The sequence below is a fragment of the Anticarsia gemmatalis genome, chromosome 22 (assembly GCF_050436995.1).
Source record: "Anticarsia gemmatalis isolate Benzon Research Colony breed Stoneville strain chromosome 22, ilAntGemm2 primary, whole genome shotgun sequence".
NCBI classification, from domain to species: Eukaryota; Metazoa; Arthropoda; class Insecta; order Lepidoptera; family Erebidae; genus Anticarsia; species Anticarsia gemmatalis.
Window position 1 is genome coordinate 5,166,081 of NC_134766.1, and position 24,330 is coordinate 5,190,410.

Here is a 24,330-nt window from a genome sequence, read left to right on the forward strand (position 1 = left end):
TCTTATTGAAAAGTGAATGTACTCAGAGTGTTTACATGAGTCATTAATACATCATCTATTTATATAGCGCAGTATATAGGCCGATAGACACCACTGTATTTACAAAGAACACCACATGTATTTATAAAATACTATTGTTGAACGTATAATGAAAGTAATTGTTTTAAGTAGTGTGACGTCACTATGTAGACAGATATTTATAATCTGATATCTGTAAACTATCTGTGAAATAACTTGTATTAGCTTTTGACCGTGACTTCGTCTATGTAAGATTTCCGGGTTGAATAGTAACCTTTGTTTTAATCCAGATTAAAACTATCTACGTACTTATTTTCATTAGAATCTGTTCAGTGTTGATGTGATTGGGTAACAAACAGCCATCCAAAAATGTAGTGAAACGTAGTATCCCAACTTTTGTATTTATAATATTATTAGTAAGATTATAATATTTGTAAACAAACTAACATCATGAATAACAAATGCATTCTATGACTTCTTATAGTTTGACAGATATGGACTTAAAAAATTGACAAGAAATGGACCACATACCAGCTTTTTTTTTAACTAAACGACATTAATATTAATCCTAAACACTTTTGGATTTATTTTGTTTTTTTTATGAATTCTACTAAAAAAATCTCTTGCTTCAAAGCATTTAGCTTTTACTATCCACACGTAGTTTCACTTGTTTATCCGAATTGAGTACACAACGTAATCCAGGCTTTGAAATTAAAAGTCTTAAAGATGAACTTCATTTGGTTACGAAACAAAGATCAGCCGAGATAATATTTATTTTTAGTACAATTTCACAGCGAACACACGCAAAACCTGTCAGAACTGTTGTTGCTTTCTCTACTTTTTCACGTATAAATCGAAAATAACTTCAAGTGAAATCTGCATGCGAGTTTTTTGCGCCTATAGGCATACATATTATGTCCTCCTAGCCGATATGTGCCAAAAGCAGCCAGGTTCATTGGCAACCAACTGTGCAGATATTTGTTTATAGTGTCCAAGTGTTTGTATAAAACACAGGTATACTCTATCTATAACATATCATACAACATTCTTCTAACCTGAGATAGGATGATTTCGAAAAAGGGAGAGGTCCGGCGCAGGATAGACAGCTTCCAATGCTCTCTGAGGGACAGTGATTTGTGACCACACTCTAGATATCAAACATTTTATGAAAAGAAGAAGTTTTTAACACGAACAGCCGATGTAATATCAAATCGGATAAAACTAGCTGTGTTCGCAATTTCAAGCTGACTGCTTACTTATATGTACTTTTATGCTTTAACCAAACGCGTTGCGTTAACGCAAATGAATATGCTTTGTAAACTACTTTTTTTATAATGTAAATAGAGTTGTATTAATTCTAATCAGCCGCAGGTTTTTACTAAATATATGCTTATTTTCCTTTTTTTACTACTTTGCTAATATGTGTTTGTGTTAAATGTTTATGTGATAAACGTAACTTATATGATAATTTTCTTGTTTCAGGTAAGTTGCAGAGAAAACCCTGTCTTCTATAGATTATACATATTTGTAACGATAAGGTATTTTTGTTGCTTAAAACTTCATCAATCAAAATATGTCATCACCCATTGAATGTGTTTGAATTCTAAATATTTTTTATATAGTTCCATACGTTTTGTACTACCGGGCAAAGCATTTTCTTGCCAAAACCTTTCATAAACCATATCAAACGATATTTTACCACAAAACTCTTATCCTACGGTGACTACAGGATTGCATCACATTAATACATTTAAGTAAATTAAAAACACACATCCTGTCTATTTTTTGCGTCACAATCAATCATTAAACATTAATATATTCATAGGTGTCTCAACAAGTGCAGCCGCGTGACTGACCTAGTGCATTATAAATGTATAATTCATATTATTTATTAGCCGACGCCTCGGAAGGTCGCCATGAGGTTGACGCACCGGCGTTTCCGCGTACAACGGTTTATCTAAATGAATATGATATAGGTGTGAGCCGCAGTTAGGCTTGCGGTTACTTGATGTCAATGGGGATATAGGTTCCTTTAGTTACTGGTATTATTGAGTTATTTTGTAGGAAATAAACAGCATATAATTAAAACAAAAATAGGTAAAGTGGAATATTTATTATTTAAGCCTAAAAGCCTAAACTAATTGCGCTAATTAATTATGTATATGCTTCTGTTTCATTTGAATTATGTCTAGTTCAAATACACATACGATTTTTTCCAGTGCCTTAGGCCAAATGTTGTCCAAAAATTTAGTCCTGAAATCCTCTCAATTCATGTTTTCAACTCTCTTAAATTAGTTCAAGTAAATCACCGAGCAATGCGTTAAAATCGAAATGGTGCTCATATAACGAACTATTAGAAAATATAGATTTTACATCATCCAATTAGCGATATTTACACAAATACTCAAATAAAAAACCAAACCAACTTTGACAAACGAAATCACTAAAATAATATCTTAACGACAAACCACAAATGTAATTAACAAACAAGCAAATAAAACGACATATACGGACATAACTTGACACAAACTGAACTAGCCCTCGCATTCTTAACGACATTAATGTACAGTCAACAGCAATAATATGTATAGTAATGTAAACACTATACATTACTATACATATTACCTTTTTATTCGTACTGTTTTGTAAGAAAATGCACAGAAATATAATACCACGCCTATTGTACCCTAAGGTTTAAGAAGAGGTGTAAGAAATTCACCCACATTGCGCCGAGAATAATCTTAGTTTCTTGTAATAAGGGCCGAAACTATTACCATACACCGGGCACGTTACCAAATTCCGGGCTAATATTAAAAGTAGTTTAATATAAATTAGAAAACATCAATAGTACTTTGCTCTAACCGGAAATCGAACCCGGGACCTCATGATGCTGTCGAATACAGTACCGACCACTCTACAAGAGCTGTCAAGTTGTAATAAAATATCAATTAATTTATTGTTTTTCGTCTTAATCTTAAAAATACTATGAATTTAACAAACAATAGTTATTTTATTGGTTAAAATACTTTCGAAAATGTGTCAATGTACACATATTTATACTTGTGACTGTATATTTTTATTATTATTGGACCGCAATAGTTCCTACCTAGTTACAGCAAAAAATAATATCAATTGCCATACCATATAGGGTTTATTGACACAAAAATAAGACAGGAAATCATTTCCAAGTAGTACTTTACTGTTAAGTATTATAGCTTTTATTGAGACCAGTTTCAAGTTAATTGCAGATAATAATTTATCTGAAATGTGGATTACGGGTAGGGCTGTCAGCTTTTGCAAAATTACGTAGTTTTTTATTTGTTTGTTTTTAAAAAGACAACTCCCGCACTAACTCCTATAAGGAGTAATCACTTATCTTAAGTCATTACTTACTAAAGACATTGATTTTGTGCTTTTGTGTCGCGGGAACTTTTGCAACAATAATCAAACAAACAAAAACATACAAACATCAAAGTACAACCAGATTTGAAACAACTATTTGTGGATCGCACAATTAATTGATGGGTGTGGGATCGAGCCTGCGGCCTCCCGACGCAATCATAGTCAGTATTATTGTATTGCTAAGTCTTATACTCATCATCACCCAGCGTAAATCAGGAAGCGATTGATGGGTCTGGAAGTCTGTAACAGTAACCTTTGACCAGCAGTGGCAGTGGGACTCTTTTAGGCTAAAGAAAAATAATCTTGGATTGTTAAACATACATTATGACGCTTTTTGGCCGAAAGTGATTTTTAGTCATAAAAATCGATTAGGTTTTGGAATGCTGCCTACAAAAATGGTGACCAATGAGTGCCAATGACGTAAGCGTCCGGAAGAGGACAAACACCTACGATTTTAAGTACTTACAACCTTTTCATGTCACAATTTGACAGAAGCTAGGACAGAAGGACTGATGGAACATCCTACCAAAATTGGAAAAGCCGGTTCAATTGAACCTCGTTCCGGGTCAGAGGTGAATTTGTTGCCCAAAATTCGTGTTTTGTACGAAATTCTTTAGTTCGTAAAATAATTTTGTTCCGTCAAGTGTGTGACACTTTAACGAACTTTCACCACACATGTTTGTTTATTTACACAAACGTTTAGTATTTATTTACTCTCTTTCGGTTCACACTTCTCATTGGACGTAGCGTTACATAAAATGCCTATTTTTAACAGTTTAATTTGCCCATAAACTATGTGTTAACAGCCGTTCGACTCGGCCTAAAAATAAAGTCCTCAGCCTACAATCCCGCCAAACGAGACAGCTGACATTTTACAAAAAAAGAATTCACTTTTTTTATATTCCAATGTTTTGCAAAACGTCCTTGAGGCAAGGCTCTATCGCCTTGTGAAATGACGCCTCCACGACATCACGGGAAAAATTAACCAGGTTCTTGCATCCTTGTTTATGTTGTAGTGTGTGAAAGAGACGGGTGATAAAGGTGAATGATGCGTGTGGTGAGCTCCGACTCCAGTTAGTCTCAGGCCGCAGCGCGTGCGGCGCAAACGCGCATTGCGTTATTCAAATAACGAATTGTCGCGTTCGGAAATACGAAATTTTACGAAGTTTATCGATGTGCATTGTTCTGTGTTTTACTGTGAACTTGTGAGAGGTGTTATTTTAGATTCTTTTATTATTAAATCTAACTTCAGATCCTCGGATTATCTCATATCTAGTTATTTTTTGCGGCCAGTTCGTGCATGTGATTTATAACATAGAATTACTAAAATAACCATGTTTGTAAAAAATCTAACAAGGCGATCTCTCGTGATCGTTTATTTTGGTCGCGTTAATTTTAAGTAACGTACAAACTTTCGTAATATCTGAAAGTTGAAATGCAATTTTAAAAGGTACAATTTACACATTATTTATAGCAATTAATATCGACCCAAAAAATTTAAACACAAAAACTTCCTGCCTTGAAATGCGTGAATTTTAAACATAATAGGTAGCCTATTACAACTGAAGATGTAGATAGAGGTGTGTGAAATACACCCACGTTTCGCCATTTACAACATATGTAAGTCCCATTTCTAAGGAGGCGAGCTTAACTACCAGGCACGTTACCAAACTCCGTTCTCTTTGTAAGAAATATCTTATATATAAAATTTCCATGTCACAATGTTAGTTACCGTACTCCTCCGAACAGACCTATTCTCATGAAATTTTGTGAGCATATTGAGTAGGTCTGAGAATCAGCCAACATCTATTTTTCATACCCTTAACTTACACTATTTTTTTCATTTTTATATTGCAAAACAACGTTTGCCGTTTCAGATAGTTCTAATATAAATTAGAAAAATCGGATAGTTTTAAATGAATTGTACCAAAAGTATGCATCTTTTTCCAAACCTCTTGAACAGTGTGTTCTTTGTGTTATGTTTATACAAGTTCAGAAATAAACTCGACAGTTAACCGTCGCGCGAGTGTCATTTGAACGACTTTTATTTAGAACTCAACGTTTTATTGGAAAAGACACATATGGTGGATGTTAAATATTTTGATGGTAAATATACAAATGATTTAGAACTAAAAGCTGTTAGAGAGTTTTGTTTGATAATGACATGATATTAGTTTATGTTTTTGTATTTTTGATCCGGTGTATTACATAAAAATACTAAATTATACTTACAAAATTAGGATAGGTATTCTTCTTCTTCTTCTTCTTATCGTATGGTTAGTGGTCGACCTAGTGTCAAAGTTTTAATATACATGTCAGTCTCAGTTATTCTAAACTTTGTTACGACAGGTAAAAAGCTTTTCTCGGCTTTGATGACTCGGTACGGCTTTATTTTGGTAATGCTTAACCACTGATTGTAGCAAAAACTCTCCTATCGTTATAATATAACTTGCTTTGCGAAATAATTTCGAAATTTCGACAGCTAATGTACAGTTACACTAAAAAAATGTCAAAGTTATTCTCCGATAAAGATATCTAACGATAGAAAAATCTGTCTTCAATAACAAATATTAATAAAAATACCACATTTTAACGTATTCCGTATAAGGAAAAATAATTTGAAAATCGTAGCAGTAAAAATATGATTGTAGTAAATTCCTTCACACTACGGAATGTGGTAGAGGTCACATAACGCTATCTCAACTAGTTGTACAAGTTAGGCCATAAGTGTCATATGTTATGCAGGCCTAGGTCTCTTGGTCACCTAGACATACATACATACATACATCTATACTAATATTATAAAGCAGAAGAGTTTGCTTGTTTGTTTGTTTTGAAAAATTATTTCAGTGTTAGATAGCCCATTTATCCAGGTAGGCTATAGGCTATATATCATCACGCTACGACCAATAGGAGACCAAGACCCGTTGCATTATAATATTATATGACGTTATGAGTGTTTGTGTCATCTGTATGTATGTATGAAAGGATTACAAAACGAGAAAGTTTGCGTATGCAAGTTTTGGTATCAATCAAGTGTCAATCCACTTATACCGCTGCTTAATACAAACCGAAATCCATTTATTTATCTATTAAAAACTGTTCTAAATCAACATAAATTAATCTTCTATCGGAAAACCAACATGTAACATATTATTTGTTTAAACATTCATTTATCAACCCACTCTTCAATTGCAACACAACTACAAAATATCTTGGCAGTGTTTCAGGCCAAGCTACAAAAGAAAAGTACCGACAACTCGAATGTATTTTACAAGAACCATTTAGAAGGAATTTTGATCTAGTTTAACTTAGAATCTTGTAAAACGGCTATATAAATTTATTATCCATTGTGTTGTGCTTAAAATACAGATTTTGTTGAATATATACTTTTATTGTTACGCAATACTTGTGCAAATCTAGAAACTGCTAGTGAACTTAACCCGCTCCCAAAAATAACTACATTTTTTTACTCTTACACGGCACCAATATGAAATCTTCAAATTATATATTTTTTTTATTTCAAGTAGTACCTAAATCTTCTGAAAGTTCTAAACTTATCACAGCTTCTCCCCTGGACCTCCTCAGCATGAAAAGATTTTCCTTTGTAAAATAGTGTCTCATGGGTTAAGCCATATAGCAATAATAAAGTATGACAAATTTCATTAAAATCCGTTTTTGCGTGAAATAGTAATAAACTACTGTATGCCATCCTTACAAACTTTCGCATATATCATTGGCAGGATAGAACTTGGCTCTATTCACACTCACATTTCACAAGATGAATCTAACCGCAGTTACCCCACATGCGTATTGTAAATCCTCTTAACCGTATGAACTAAATTCTTCAGAAACAGGTCAAATCGTTCCAAGAGTTGTACTCAAATATTTAGGTTTTGTATTGACAGATGTTATTGCTCTATCTTTGACTTGTATTGCAACCGGTCTCGTAAATATTTGGCTTTATGGGTCTTGCTTGTCATCAATATGTAAACAATTGCTTCAGTAGGGCAATTCTCTACAGTCCGTACTGTCGAGTATCGAGAGATGACATTTAAAATGTTCTGCAAAAATAGTTTCTACGATCTCCGCTAGAGGCGCTGATCAGATTTTAATAATTTTTTTTTGATAGCTAGCGGTTGCCGGTAGTCGATAGTGGAAGAGAATCAGTCTAAGGATCATATTATTAATGTCTTGCAAAATGGTCAGCTGCTTAGTACTTGTAACCCGCGGTCCTGTATGACAAGATGTAAGCATGTGAAAGAAATAAGGGTAGTTTGTAGGCAATGTAATAAGTGACGTTCTTTGGTCTATTGCTGCCCCTACGGAAAAGAGGCGCGTATGGTTCAGATTTTTTTAGGTTAGATGATAATGTTAGTTCGTTGGTTACTTATTAGTAATCTATTTTAACTCTCGTCATAGACCACCACGCTGACTAAATAGTGTAATATTAGTAATCAAAATTATTTGTTGTTGATGTCATAATAAATGAATAACCGAATTCTATAACATTTTATTTTGTTGTGTAATTCGGATTTTCCTAAAGGAAATTGTATTTTTTCCTCGATTCTTCTCCTAAATGAAACATTTACTTTAATTTCGAAACTGAGCTGAGAAATAACATACATTCTTTTCGTTTCACCTCCAAATTTAATATTAAAATTATGTGCATTGTCGCTCGTAACTTACCAATAATAAGTTGTGTATTTCATCAACATCTTAAATCTGTATCATCCAACGCCGATTACGAGAGCACCTGACCTTATTGCAAGAGATCACCAATATGATTTGTGTACCTTTCTAAGGAGTCCCCTCCCCTACTGACGTCTTTCAATTGTCAGCCCCATTATTGTCACAAATAATCATCAAACGATATCGTCTACCTCTTTAATCGAGCCTAGAAACGACTTCTATCACCTGTCATTTTTACTAAAGAATATTTTAATATTCCCATAAACTGTCGCGAGTCTCGTCGCTATTTTTATGTTATTACAAACAGTAGTGAGTGGTGACGTTAGTAATATTTGTGCGCGTAAGGACAGCGCGGCTGTTGTCAAACAAATCGTCTCCACGCGACTGAGTCACTCTCGCTAGGTTAAACTTAGACTGTAACCGACTCGTCTACGGTTCAGTGTCATGTTACATGTTTCTTTCTTTCTTTGTTCATCTTTTGGTCCGAAACTGTCACGATATTTTTAATTGCTTTGTTTAGTTCATTGCGTAGATTTGATTTTGTGTCGTGTATTTTGTAAGAACCTAGCATTGTTGTAGTTGTCTTTCATAAAATGGAACCATAGGATCAAACTTGCACAGTTAGTAAATATCTGTCACATAATCCGGTAGATAAAGTGACAGCTGAAAAGAAAACAGCTGTAAAATTTCCACCTGATAACCTGTCAGGCACTTATTCTGAATTGATGAAACCGGGCGAGCAAAACCACTTTGGTGGTATAGATAGTTAAACAGTAGCGTTAGGACTATCGGTACTGTCTGCATATTGCAACAATAGTTGACTGCAGCGTCCGTTAGAGGCGGTTATCAAACTTTCATAAAAAAAAATCGATTGCTAGACGGTTTTTGATAGTCGATAGTAATAGGAAATCACTCATCAGGAATACGCAGACGATGACACACAAAGGGGATAACCTAGCAGTCATTCATATTAGTGATATCGTCATCAAAAAGTACAGGTATTCAACTGATAAATTATATAAACCGGGATAAAACCCAAAGACCTAACTACAACGGTACTTAAAAATAATTTCCTTAAGTCAAACGTGCTTCAAATTCTTGATAACATCTCATTTCCTTATATCCGAAATTACACGTATTTTACCGTATTATTTTCCAACTGCAGGAAAACTGTTTTAATCTACATATTTTCCTGTTGATGAGATCAATTGTGAATTAAAGCACGATACTGATTACCTAATTTCTATTTGCATTGTCGTATAACACGTCAATGTCCATTTTCCGGTTGTTATTATCCCCGTTACGGTATTAATAATTTTCCTCTGCTGGCCATGACTTACCTCTAGGAATGAGACTCGGGGGCTAAAAATATCGTCCGTTAAGCGACTTTACAAACAACTTTTTTTAAATTCGTCTACTGTTTTTAGCGTGGTCTGGGCTGCAGCCCAAGTAGCCCTTAGGTAGATCCGGCCCTGAATGAGAGAGGAACCTAGAGCCCTTATTAGACCTAACTCCTCCTCTCCTCAAATGAATTATTAGGCATGTAAGTTTTCTTGATGGCTTTCGTTGTTGAAGCAAAGCATATTTTTTTTCGATACACATATAACTTTCGAAAATAATTTGTGTGTGGCTTTGAACCCTCGGCCATTTGTGTACGATTCGAATGTTCCTAACACTGCTTACTTATACTTTATTTTATTAATAAACAAAATTATTCAAATCGCCGAAATGATTACGTGTTCCGTAAATTGAATTCTTTGTACCAATCTGTTTTCATCGTATAAAATTACTTTTTCTAGATACTTAATGTTTCCTTATAAAAGCAATTTGGGGAGTATTTCGAGCGATTATTTTTATGTCTTCTTGTATAATGTCAATTGTATTTTTAGGTCTTTATTTATTTGGAACGAAACGACGAAACCTTTTGTAGAAAAAGCGTGTTTGAACTTGAGTTATTTTGATGTAAATATTGACATTGTTATGTTGTATGAAGATTCTTTTGTCAGAATAAAACGTTGGTTATTTACTTATCTATGTAAAATCATGCCCGTTTTCTATAGGGATAGGCAGAGACCAAGGAATTATTTAGGTCAAATATTTACTGTGAAAGTAGTCGTTACAATAGTTGTTTAAAAACTGAACTTTATGAAGAAATAACTTATAGAATAAGGTCTTAAAGAAATGACAATTTCAACAATAACATTTTATACAACTTCACGGTTGTTCGGAAACAATAATGCCATTTAAAGACCCCCACAGAAAGAATAATTATCCTCAATTATAACAATACGAAAACTTAATAAGCACTTGCAATAATATTAATCAAGAATCACATTAACGACGCAAATCAATTTCACTCGACCACCTTGACGTTAAAATGGCGGCCATTTTGAAATTTACAAAAAGACCACACTAATTATGAACTCGGACCATTGTTTTTGACTTTAAGGCGAAAAATTTAATTGTTAATGAGCTATCAAAAGGACGTCTGTTGGTTAAACTAGGTGATATTTACGTGGTTAAAGAATTTTAAGCCGATTCTGAAGCGGTTGTGACTTTATTTGGTACAGTTTCCTTATAGCCAATGATCAGGGTGCTGGTCACGATTTGCGAATTAACTGAGAATCTGTTAATGTGTTACTATAGTTAATTTTGTTTCGGATATGGTAGGTTCGACAAATATGTACGTTGCTACTTTGAGACGATTTTGGGCAATATTTATTAAAAATCGCAAGGGAAAAGTAAAAGCTGCATCAAATTTGCTTAAATTTCAATAAGAAACAAAACAGAATTTAATCAAGTTATGTTGTTATTTCATACAAACATGATTGATTCAGAGAATTTTAAACAAAAGTGTTAAGTAGTTCATGCATTACGTTTTAATTCTTTACAAACTTTAGAGCCATTCTAACGGAGAACAACAGACTTTAGTTTAGTTTTTGCGTAAAAAAACATTTCCGTACTTCAATTAACCCTCGTGACACTGTCTTTGACGGACCGGCTTCTAGTCGCGATTCTAGCTGCGTAAATAAGTTTTTCTGGGGTGTTTTAATTCAGGTTATAAACTCCAAATTTTATCAAATTTTAGCATAACCTCGCAAAACTTCGTATGATAATATTAGTAGGATTGATCTAAGCTTCGAGAAATATCACACACAAAATATATAGGTATCACCACTTCAAATTCTAGGAATAACGTTACAAGTTAGTTATTTAGGTTTCATTCGCAGTTCCACGGTTTTGTAGCGACAGTAATAGTTATTGCGATGTGAATGATGGCCTCGCGTTTCATCTGCGTGGCGAAATATACGCGATTTTGTTTATTGGTGTTCTTCATTGCTTTAATCGCTTATTGGAAATGGTTGTGTTGAAATTGAACTTAGTTTAAAGTATATGAGAATTATGTTACTTTTAATTATTGGTAAAGTTCATCTTAGTTACAATTCTTTCGGGAGTGGCCTATAGTTTGCCTCAACTTTTTAGGATTTTTTACGATTTCCTTAAGCCAATATTTATAAGAATAAATGCTGGCTTAAATATTATGTTGTTTAGTAAGTATGTCAGACTGTTTGTTATGCTTTCATTGATAAACGGCTCAACCGATTTAGGTGAAATTAGGCCGGGTGAATTGAGCCTGTAATCCGGTGAAAGATAGAAGAAGATAGTTAGTTTCTATAACACAAGTATGCGTTGTTACAAAATCTTGGACCACACTGATTTAATAGGTCCATAAAATCTGATTAGCCATTACAAACTGCAACAGTCTTTAAATTTGCATGTAATAAGCAACTTCGTCTTACCTTGAACCGAACTTAATGCTAAATGCTTAATAATATGTATTATTATAGCTAAACCATTATCTTATTTATTGAGGTCTGTCAGACCCACTAAGTCACGCATAATGTTGTTTAGATTCAAATGTTATTTCTATTTCGCAATAGTACAATTAGTGAATATTAAATGCATTGATGCGATCCTGACTTATTTGATTTTAACGTTGCAAAACTTACTTCTGAAAACCTTTATAAATTTCTTTTAGAGGCTTATGTTATTATGTTGGAGCATATCATTTTTGAGTAAACAAAAAGATAGCTATTTATTTATAAACTCTAAAAAAAAACTAGAACACAAATACTAATGTTAACAAATCTTGAGTTATTTAAGGTTGAATATCCTTTTTTTTTAATTATTTCCTGAATTAAATTATTAAACAAGTGCCCCGGAGACTCACAACAAAATTGAAAAAGAAAACAAGTCAGTAATCGTAGGCATTGTAAGTCTAAGAGTCTCCAAACGCATTCTTATCAAGAATATATTATTAATCCGTATAATTGACTAATGAATTATTATCTTATAACTTAAACAAAGCTTATAATTCTATTATCAGATAACTGCAATTCCCAGCCTTTGTTTTAAATGTCAAATGTATTGGTAATACACAGTTGTGTTAACTAATAATATTAAATGTGCATTTATAGTAACAAAGTTATACTTGCACTAAAACTTTGTCTACGATTTGTTTACGGATATTCAGTTTTGTAAGATAATACTTTAGTTTAGCTTCTATAATAAGTATATTACTTAACGTCTTTTTAGTTTATAAAAGTATTAATTTTGTTTGTCTGTTGATATCTGAAACTTCTGAATTCTGTATTCCACAGTTATTTGGCTTAATACTGTACTTTTCTAAACTTTAAAGACTTAGTTTAAGTTGGCAAAAGCTTAAGAATATAAAAAATCTGTAATACTTCACAAAAATAAAACATTTTTAACAAAAGACTATTTAACCAGCTTCTCATATTTATGTACTTAATACCTAGTAACTTTAATCGGACTAACCCCCGGTTTCTGAGGTACATTTAGCGGTAGTTTATCTATCCAGTAGCGTTTTTTTTTATATGAGTTTAAACGCTATTGAATAGATAAACTACCGCTAAATGTACCTCAGAAACCGGGGGTAAATCGCCGTTTTAATCCTGATATAAGTATTAGTCACAGTTCGTGTATTATTTTTGAAGCTTTCCGTCACACGGTGTTTCCATATTCACAGGAAAATGTTTATCATTGTAATTACTATGAAGTAAAGTTATGTAGATTGTAAGTAATTGCGTTATAATTACGATTATTAAGTCAGCGGTCATAGGTAATATTTATTGATCTTGTCGTAATTCAAAGGTTTATACAAAAACAAGGACAAACTTGTCAAATAATTAAAACAAAGTTTATTAATCATAGATTTACGCCCGCAGCTTTGCCCATGTGAAAATTCCCCACTTTGCGATGTATTGCCAAAAAATCTCTTCATTCTGGTAGGAACATAATATGTTTAAAATTTTAGCTTTTTACATTCAATAGTCAGTATTAAATTAAGGATATTTATGAAAAAAGAATACTTGTAGGAAATATTAGTTAGTTTCTGAAATTACCACTAACACTACCAAATTATAACTACTTATTTTACTCTTTTGGAGAAAATAGTCGTCTTTGAACTTTAGTAGTTAAAATACAGAATTAACAGAGGTCAGAATACCTATCTTTCTTCATCAAAATAATACAGAAAAAAAGTGAGCTATCAATAACAAAACTAAAGTTCACTGAACTTCCGGCACAGGTACAGAAATACAGCGCAAACTGCGTAATAACTCCGTATCTAATGAGAACGTTTCACAAAGGATAATTACTTATATTCATTTGTAAGAGATATTTCTTTTTATACCTTAATTGAGGCTGCGTAGGAATATTAACGACTAGCTGCTACCCATGACTTCGTCCGAGTGATAACATTTCAGTCCAACATCTTAGTAGCGAGCCTTTATTTAGAAGGTATACAAAATACAAACTTTAGACCATCAGAGACCCGCAGGCTTATGTAACTGATGGTGGCCGTTTTGTTACAATTTTATTTGGAAAATACAAAGAATAATGCACTTAACCCATTAATGTCCTACTGCTGGGCAAGGGTCTCCTCCCGAGAGAGGGGTCCCTTTAGTATAATCAAGATACATCTTACAAGACAATACACTCTATTATAAGTTACTGGACTATAAGTACATGGTTTTAAAACAACAAATTAACCAAAAACCAGTTCTAACCTTACATCATTGCTCTACAATTAAACAAGTTTTTATTTCAAATTAAACCACTCCACAATACCTCGTTAGTAATATTTTTAACGCAAAAAACTTGAGTGCTGACTCAAAAAGGCGAGTTTAATGTTGAGTTTGAGGAATTCCCTGTAGACCTGAGTCATAGTCCTTTGGAGTAATGCCAGGTCGTTAGAGCTAGCTTGTCATATTAGACGCCGAATGAATAGGAATTCTATAAATAGTTGTCTGGAGAGTTTTGGATAGAAGTTAGTAGTTATACTATTTAAATAATAAAAAAGAGGTACGATTAATTGTGTACCTCTTTGGGTATGATGAGTGTTAATATGTTTATTTCAAAATATAATAATATAATTCATGTCATGCCAGTTATCACAAAGTACCGAGTAATTTATACCGGGCGTCGTTAACTTAAATATGTCTATTTTTTTGCTTAAATTTTAATTTAGTTATTTTTTTAATTCTCGAAAATAGTTACTCTTATAGCTTTTACAAAGCTCTGTTTGTGTCAAGAATCTTGAAAATTATAGTACTAATTCTAAATTAAGAACACAAAAGCTGTGATAAGATGAACTTAACTGTTTAAAAATTATATACTTACCTAATATAAATTTTATCTTAACTTAAAGAACACAACGAGTTCAAAACAAAACGCTTTAAATTCAATCGTACAAAGTCATACAAAACATAACACAAATCTAATACAATCTGTAGTAAACTAAAAGCTATGTTTTGTGTTCAAATACCAATCGTTCAATATCAAAGATCCCTGGAGACAGTAAGAATCACTGTCCTCTGACATTTACTATTTATTGTGTCGTACAGTGCTGACTGTACCTTGCAGAAATGTGAACGGTCTATATTTAGGGGATATGATGCTGTATTTGTACGTGTAATGTGCAACAAATCTTTGTTTTGCTGATGGGTTTTCTGTGTATTTAGGGCTTAGTAGTTTGTGAGTTTAAAGAATGTGTTAGATTTTAGTGTTTAAGAAATAAGTATTTGAGATTGTCAGTGTCTGAAATGGAGCTGTGGCAAATTAATAATGAAGGAAGAATGGTTTTATGGATATCTTTGTAAGTTTCTACTAAAAAAGTTATGTGGCTTTCTTCAAAAGCTTAAATATCAGACGTTAAATAATAAAAAATCGTAATATTTATTACTTTTCACAAGTAAATATCTGCCAAGAAACTTACTTCATACTTCAACGCAATTTTCATAAATCACTAAATTCTCTGAAGAAAGATTTTTCAGGAAATATTCTTTGTTACCCTTCAAGAAAACCTCATATTTACATTACAATTCCATCTAGTAGGTAGTAGTTATTTTAACCGTACGCAGTGAAACGATCTAGCTACTGTTTGTACTACCCTCGACGCAGTTTACTCTGTACAAATCAATTTCACTACGTAGAAGGTTCTAGAACCAGAGGGACTTGTCTGTAAGGCTTCTATTACAGTTACTGTGGAAATTTACCCTCTTATACATAAAAATATATGAAGTTATGAAAGGCTTATATAGTGTTTGGTTTCTTTCACTCCTTAGCGAAATGAAAGAGAGGAAACATATTTTAGTAGTTGTTTAACTAAAATAGGTTTATAGTGTGTTTATGAATTAGAGGGTTAGTTTCTTATGTAAGTTGTTTACATATATATCACGCCTTTTCTCACAGGTGTAGGCAGAAACTAAAGACCACTTGATACGATCCTTACAAACTTCCCTTGCTTCATTCAGAATCATACATCTTTTTATTTGTTTTGGTTTGTTGTTTTAACATTGAAAATACTTTGAGTAAGAACAGTTTTAATTTTAACTTTATAAGAATCTGCAGGTACCACAAAAAAATATAAACAATTTACCAATATAAAAATATACCAAAACAAACGTTGGACATTTGTTTAACTTTTTGTAGAAAGATGGTTAGTGTTTTAAAGCTAAATAAATAGAACATTGTTATTTCCTTTGTTTTATATGAAGAAGCTTTATTTCAAAGTTTTTAAACAGATCTCACCGACCAAATGACGGGAGAAACCCAATGTAAAGAGTCATAATAACATCTTAAAAAATATAATTATTTTAGTAAAACCTATGGCAGATGGTTGGGAAAAAGTAAAAGCAATAAATCTGGAAAAGACTGGGAAGTTCCCTTCTTTAAAGATAAAGTACTTTGTTTTTCCTTTTCCCGATATAATTATACTTATCTTTCTTTATCTTAACTATTCACTGAATAAATACGTATTAATAGTTACACATATATCGCAATAAGTAAATTACGTTTTTTCCCTACAATAAAAAAAAACAATAGCCAATCCCTTCGTAGAAAATATGACAAATAACTTCTGCAGTAACTGTTCCCAAGAAAGCTTGAAATAAACCCAAGTGCACATCAGACAATAGCCGGAAGGTGTCTGACATCAGTGTGCGCTATGCCTTATAAGGCTAGTCATAAAGAAAGGTAGATATTAAATATTATTATTGAATGTTCTTTGTCTTACAAGTTTCAATGTCTAAGGGTTTTTTCCATGATTAATTTATTTGTACTGTTATAACGGAATTGCAGTTTAGGATTTTTCCTTTAAAACTATTTTCGAATATAAAACCACACCACAGAAAAATAAGACCACACATAGAATATGACGTATGTAACGCTGAGTAAAGGTAACGGGTTAGCAGTTACACACTACACCAATTTCTTCATCTTTTAGCCTATAATATGTCATCAATATTACATATCACCTTTCCGATTTATGTTTGAATAGATAAATTTATAGACTGATTCTTCGTACAATATGCGGCAAAACAACAAAATTATTCTCCAGATACAATTATTTTACTATATAAATATAACTCAATTATACAATTTTGTACCAGATACTACTAAAAACACCAAATCATGAAAACCATACTTCACGCCCATTAAAACCACTTTCATACAATATAAAAGAACATCTAATTTTAGCAACATTATTTCAAAATAATATTCAGTTTCTCTATAAAAGCAATTCCTAGAATATCCTGCAGGCTATATTCTATCACGTCAAATAAACCCTAGTGCACACAGACAATAGCCGGAAGCCGGTGACGAGCCGCGGGTGTGTGCGACACCTTAATTGCCACCTGATATTGTATGCTAGGAACGTAGAGAAGACGGCTAGAGCTGGCTTTATGATATTAAATAGTGGTGAACCTTTTGTTGGTTAGATGTTTTTACGAAAGTGCGGGGACTTTGAGAAACATGACTGTGTGATGGAAAGAGGGAAACTTTCTTTCCATAGCGTCAATTGTACAAACCAATATTAAAAGTGTGATTGCCTGTTCGTTTGTCCTTTTTTAACGTCAAAACTAACTGATCGAAGACATGATTTTTCGTGGGAAATGATGGATGGCTTAAAAGCAGCAAAGGTTTTCTTGTCATGGTACTTCATTTTTATCTATCAACTAAGCCTCGGTTTAATTCACTATCTGTAATTTTCACTAATAATCTAAATGATTTGGAATCCGATTGTCGTATAACGAAAATCGCATACGTTATGTATGCGCATGTCAATATTAAATGCAAACCCATCAGTCAAACTACTAACACGAATAAACTAAACCTATCACACTAACAAACAGAAGCCGATGCACAAACTCCCATTCATACAATAAAGTACTGAACAAGATTGTGAGCAACCCAGTTGTCTGGGGCCGCAAACCCAACACTAGCGAGAAAGGGACAACGATATACAGCTCGTATAGCTCCATCTCTTTCTGTCAGTACATCTTTAGCATGAATATCGTTCCTGGTTTAATTCCTAGCTCAGAATATAGGGCAGATACACGCGGGCAACGGAACAGAATGTCGACGTGTTCAATGAGAGTTTATTGTTAAACCGTGTTTCGCAACCGTTTGCTTTCATAAGTGTTTGTTGTAGGTAATGTGGTTTATCGTGTGTTTTGTTATGTAATAGTTTAACGTATCTTGTGGTTTCCTACAGGCTCCTAAGCACGGCATACAGCTTCTATTTTCATTATACCTAGTTGAATTTGATCGAATATAAAATACCTTTTGTAACTCAATTAAACATGGACGCAGGTTCTATTTAGAGCAACTACATGCATATGCCATACGTAGATTACTAGACACTAATCTATCAATATTATAATCTAGTTATACATTAGATCAATTAGAACATCGACTCGAAAAGTCAATCGGACGCTGAACGAAACAATGGTACTAATTTCATTTAAGAAATAGCGATTTTCCCGAATTAATTCGAAATTTAGGACTACGATTTGATATATGCTTGAATCCAACTAAAAAAAACTTAACCCAAAACACCCACCACTGTTTTCTTTGAGAATCGTGTTCACAACGCTCATGATAGTGAACATAGTTAGGCAATTCGTGTGGCTACTGTGGTCAATGGGCAAGCCCTCATAACGCGTGACAAGACAGACAAATGGACGCATCCATCACTGGACGCGACGGCTTTATCTATCTGTGCCCGGATGTGCACGGATGTAGGCGCATCTCGGTACACGGGACACCGCTCGCTAACAGATCACGGATTATACGAGTTGTGGTCAATAGCAAAATCAACTAAGATTTTGGTATTGATCACAAATTGTAACATACATACATACAGGTTTCGTTTCGTGACTACCGAATATTAATTTAGATTTTAGGCTCTATACTTTTGCTATTTTTTTGTATTGAAAAATCAATTATCAACTAGAATAATAATGCTCTTTTACATTTTGAAATCAGAATCAGTAGTTACAATTAAGATAACAGTCGTATCAAATAGCCATATCAAAGGTCTTTCGGGTGGTTTGAACAACTTTGACACTAGGTTGACCACTAACCATACCATAGATAGCTAGACTACATAACTAAGTTTTCAGTGTACGATACTCAAATCCAAACACAAATTAGCTAAGTTAGCCAAATCGTAGTACGGAAGGAACTTGTGGCTCTTAACAAGAACTTGTTAATGTCATCAACGACCGATAGCATAGATTTACGAGCTGGGAATTACAGTTCATAGACAGAATATACTATGAGCTATGAGACTCCTACGTGCCTTAGAGGATTCCCTTGTGAAAATGTTGAAATTTTGCTGAATTTGATGACAATACTGCGTGTACCGTAATTCTTTGATTTTTTTTATAAACTTAATCTATTCAATTGGGATTTTAGTCAAAATACTGTCTGGGGACAGGAGAAAGAACTTTATATTAAGGCTTGTCTAGTATTGTTACAATATGAGTTAATAGCTGTAGAATTTTTTTATTGTAATAAAAAATGTAATGCTATACCTAGATGTATGAATACTGCTTAGGGGTAAATGTATTTCTGGTAGTTTCTTGTCAGTTCTGTCCAAGTCTTTCGTTCCGGAATAAAAATGTATAAATACATATTGAAAAGCTTTCCTTAGCTCAAATAACTTGGCTAACTAATATTTAAGTAATTGAAACAAGAGCGTGACCTCGTACCGCATGTAAACTATCTATGTCGAAACGTACAGGAGCTAAACGTTATGAAAACGCACCTACATACAGTGTAACTCGTTGTGTAACACTGTGAAGTGTGAGACCTGCGTTTGTATGCTTTTAGCATCATGAAACTGTTGCTGATTGAGAGAGTATAGTATAACATTCCATACAGACGCTACTATAGTCCAAAATCAAAATCAAATCATTTATTCATTTAGGTCAAATATTGACATTTATGATAGTAGTTACAATTACTCAATCTACCACTAGACAACTCCGACAACTTATCTAGGTTTTTCACCCTCGGCCATTTGGTTCCAAACTAAGCAGAGCTTTTACTACTACTACTACACATACTTATATACTTCTAACTACATACTTATAGTTACATGTACAACCAGGCTCAGAATAGATACTCGTGCTCATCACACATATCCCGGGTAGGATTCGAACCTAACACTCGCGACGCTACGATTATTGCGGCAGTGACCAAGTCCATGTCCATGTTATATTAACAGCAACATTATTCTGAAATTTTCTAAAGTAAATTCACATTTACGGAAATTTTAAGACTTACAAACCAAAGGTAAATAAATTATTGACATAGTATGGACTAAAAGAGGCACGTTAATGATATAGTTCTTGTTGAGAATTCTAAGGAAATGAGATTCAAAGCTGAACCACCGTTAATTCTATTTAGATAAACCAAAAGCATTTTAATATAAAATGCCAGTTAATATGAACGGACCATTATAGTTCCCATTCCTATTGTGAAATGTGTTTCTTAGAGAAGTGCTTCTAAAATAGAAGGGATTATGTTTCGAAGTAAAACTGTAGACAATTTGACATATCTGTGTTGAGGATTAACAATATGGATTGAGAAAAGAGAGAGAAAATCTATTGTTGAGATTTTGGACAATCATAGATTATGTGAAATAGTTTTAATGTTTTTACTACGTCGTAGATCAGAGTTATGCGCTTGATTGAAAACAAATTTATACTCATGACTGTTGGATACTATTGAAAAATATTACGATAAACATTCGAATCCCCTGGGTTCACCTGCATTGCTCCTGGTTAACCTTCACAAAAATTTTACACCAAAATTCTCTTCGAGAATAACTTTATCTCTAGTTGAAAATTGCATGAATATCCGATCTGTAGATTTTAAGTTTATCGCGAACAGACAAACAGACAAACCCTAAATCTACAATATGTACTAAAAAATATCACAAAAGTGCTATGAATTATAAAACAAATATGAAAAAACAAATACTGATTTCCTTTAAATCAGTTCTAGAATTTACTCCATTCATACACACTCATTGACCTAGAATACAAAAAATATATTTATTTACAACATGTCATGTCTTTCCTTGAAAGGTTCGCCCACAGAAGTGATTTCATAAACCAAAATCAGTAAAATACCGCAGAAGGAACCTTCACCTTACGCGGTGAATGACAAACAAGGTTTCATATTTACTCACTTTTCCTGTCATCAACGTGATATAATAACTCGAGAGCTTAAGTAGATACAGTTATGAGTACGAATATGCATACATTTTTATCAATCTCCTTTTTTTCTTTGGCCCATGTTTCGTTACAGTAGATTCCTTTCTGATTAGCCTTCACTGTGAAGCTGTCACGTTTTCTCAGCTCTACCGTGTAAATATTTTTTCCAACATAAAAACTATAACTTTACAGCTGTCTATTGCAGTAATCATTTTAATTATTTCTAGCGGTACCTACTCTAAAGTTATGATTACTGTTTAATAACTAGACAGTTACTTTAATAATGGTTAATACTTCTATTAGTAGACTTGTGCCAAAATATGAGTGTAAACAAATTTGTGCTTGCAACTGTACTATAATGAATTTTTAAGTGACGTTGAAATATTAAAATTTCGTGAAAATTAATGAAAAACAACGTTAATGATGGTGAAATATCGGCTTCAAGGTCCCCAGAGATTTGCTGCGATTTATCATTGTTTATTATTATTGTCCTTATAATATTTATAATTATAACAAAGGGAAAATTTACTGGGTATTCCATCATATCAAATAATACTTTCAAAGGAAAACTGGATAATATGAGACATAAATAAATGTTTATGGAAATTCTGATAGCCATACTGTGTACCATTAATTAATAATTATCCCTTATACATAATTATAGCAAATATACGTAAAATAATTATATTATTAATCACATCAATTAATCCTTTTCAAAGCTCTTTAATAGTCGTTACCAACAGTCAGAAGCTTGAAAGTCTGACAATCAGTCTTACAGAAGGGTATCGTGTTATAACCCAGGTAACTGGGTTGTGGAGGTCCGATTGGATTTGAATAGCTATAGTCGCTTGAAAACTGGAATCTTAGACAAGCGGAGTCTTGAAAAACCTTGTGTACGAATGGCTTAACACTTACTTCTAGATTATAGAACCCAAAAAAGTAAATAATCCCAATTAAGTGAAATTCTAATTTTCAAGTCCCTATAAAAACCACTTAACAATAATAAATAAAATTCCGTATAATTTCGTCATACTTAGCGTACGTTACGTTATTTCCCCGTTCCATTTACGAGACAGATATAAACCGAACAAGCCGACGTCAAATATATCAGCAGTGACACTTATTGATTCATGTAGCGTTAATCATCGCTCTCTACGTGAATTGGAGCACACACATCCGTAAACTGAACATTGTCATATTGCCACATAGCTGAATAAAATGGAGTATATTTTTGTAATAGACGTGTAGTTCATAGGAACTTCGAAAAAAAGCTTTGATAAAAATATATGTACAACTATGTTACAGCGAAAAAAAAATAAGCAAAAATAGTATAAAAAACATATGTTTGACAGCCGATGTCAGTGCAACAATCAATCGCAATTTTATACTACCACGTGCTGTAGTTCGATTTTCTTTAAATCGCGGGAGAAAATGTACCTGAAAACTAGTTCGCACAGCACCCGCTAAGGGCGCTCATCGGTTTTCATACAAAATCTGCCAAAACCGGTTGTCGGTAGTCAGTAGAAGCAGGAAATCCCTCTTTTCACACACCCTACGGTACCTTAGTTACGACAAGATATCGGATTAATTGCAATCATAATAAATTTCCTTAACTCAGAGACTATGTAATTGCATGTATAATTAATTATTATGTCGCAATTATGTAGAACCTGATTTTGAAATGCAAACACATTAGTCATAGGTCATCGAGAATAAATATATCGCCTTATTGGAACTGCTCGGACGTGAGCACACTTTATAATTGATTTCGATCACTATGTGAACTTTAAATGGTCATTTTGACTATTTTAAAGATCAAGTATATCAGTAATGCCCGGTTTCCTCAGTTTGACCATTAGAAATTATTCCATAAGTTTAAAGAACATGACGTATGTCCCTAATGTCCGGTTTCTGAAGCCCATTTCGCGGTAGGTTATCTATTCAAATTGTCATTTTTATATGAGCTTTAACGCTTTTGAATAGATAAACTATTGCTATATGTTCCTCACAAACACACACAAAGGGGTTAGCAAAGGAAATTTTATACGTAATGAAATTTAAAAAATAACGTGTAATGATTTAGATCTTATCAGAAATTAGTTACAACGCTTTATGCGTTACAGGTCAGATTACAGGTCCAGGTACAACTTTGGGTAATTTACAAACAATTCTATAAATAATTAGTATGCGTTAATTGAACTTGTAAAACCCCCTACGTAATGTAAATTATTCCTACGTTACGTAAATTATTCCTACGTTGCCTGTAAACGTAATAAATAAATTAAACCTTATCAACGTCATCAACTACACAATCTACATTCGTCATCACAAAAGCTGTCACATTACTCCAACATTTCATATCATACAATTTACTTTCGAAAACGTTTCTACAACAGATTAAAATGTCCAAATAAGCGATATACTCACTCCGAAATTATTCAAGTTGGCTTTCCGCTGCACATTTTGACACTAGCTACTAAAATTTTACGTCACATTTCGAGAATTCAAGTCTTCTGTCTCAGCCTTTCGTAACATCACAACATCAGTTACGTGGCTTCCTGCGATTCAAATTCAGTTTCCTGCTCCCAACTTGGTAACGGCATATTTTTTATTTCATTGTTCTTTCTAGCTACATTTCCTTTCGTATTGAATAGACTCATGTAATTCTTGGATACAATGCCAAATTGTCTAGTGTAATTTTAGATTGAAACAATTTTATCTTTGTTTTGATCGAACTGTGTAATTTTTTCAAGCAAGTGATATATTTTGTTGTATTATCATTATTTGAAAGTTAAGCCACGTAATACTGAAGCGGATTTTTGCGAATTAGTATGACTCATATTATCATATTTGAAATTTACCGATAAATTTTGGGTAGTTTGTATAGCACACTAGCTGACCCGCGCAATGTCGCTTGCATCACATAAGAGAGAAAGGGTCAAAATCTTCCCCGTTTTTGTAACGTTTTTTACAGGTACTCTGCTCCTATTGGTCGTAGCGTGATGATATATAGCCTATAGCTTTCCTCGATGGGATATCTAACACTAAAGAATTTTTTTAAATCGGTATTAGCGCGTTCAAACAAACTCTTCAGCTTTATAATATTAGTATAGATATTATGTTT

General features: G+C 33.2%; 1 protein-coding gene across 5 annotated transcripts in view; it reads left to right on the forward strand.

Annotated features, from left to right (window-relative positions):
- Fak (protein tyrosine kinase 2 Fak) overlaps window positions 1-24,330 on the forward strand; it is a 197,170-nt gene that overhangs the window by 126,614 nt on the left and 46,226 nt on the right. The window contains exon 1 of one of the 5 annotated variants that reach the window (XM_076129593.1): window positions 4,503-4,632. The exons of the other annotated variants lie outside the window; for them this stretch is intronic. The gene's annotated coding sequence lies outside the window, so the exon portion shown is untranslated. Of the gene's footprint in view, window positions 1-4,502; window positions 4,633-24,330 lie in introns of those variants that run through there. 5 annotated transcript variants of the gene reach the window in all.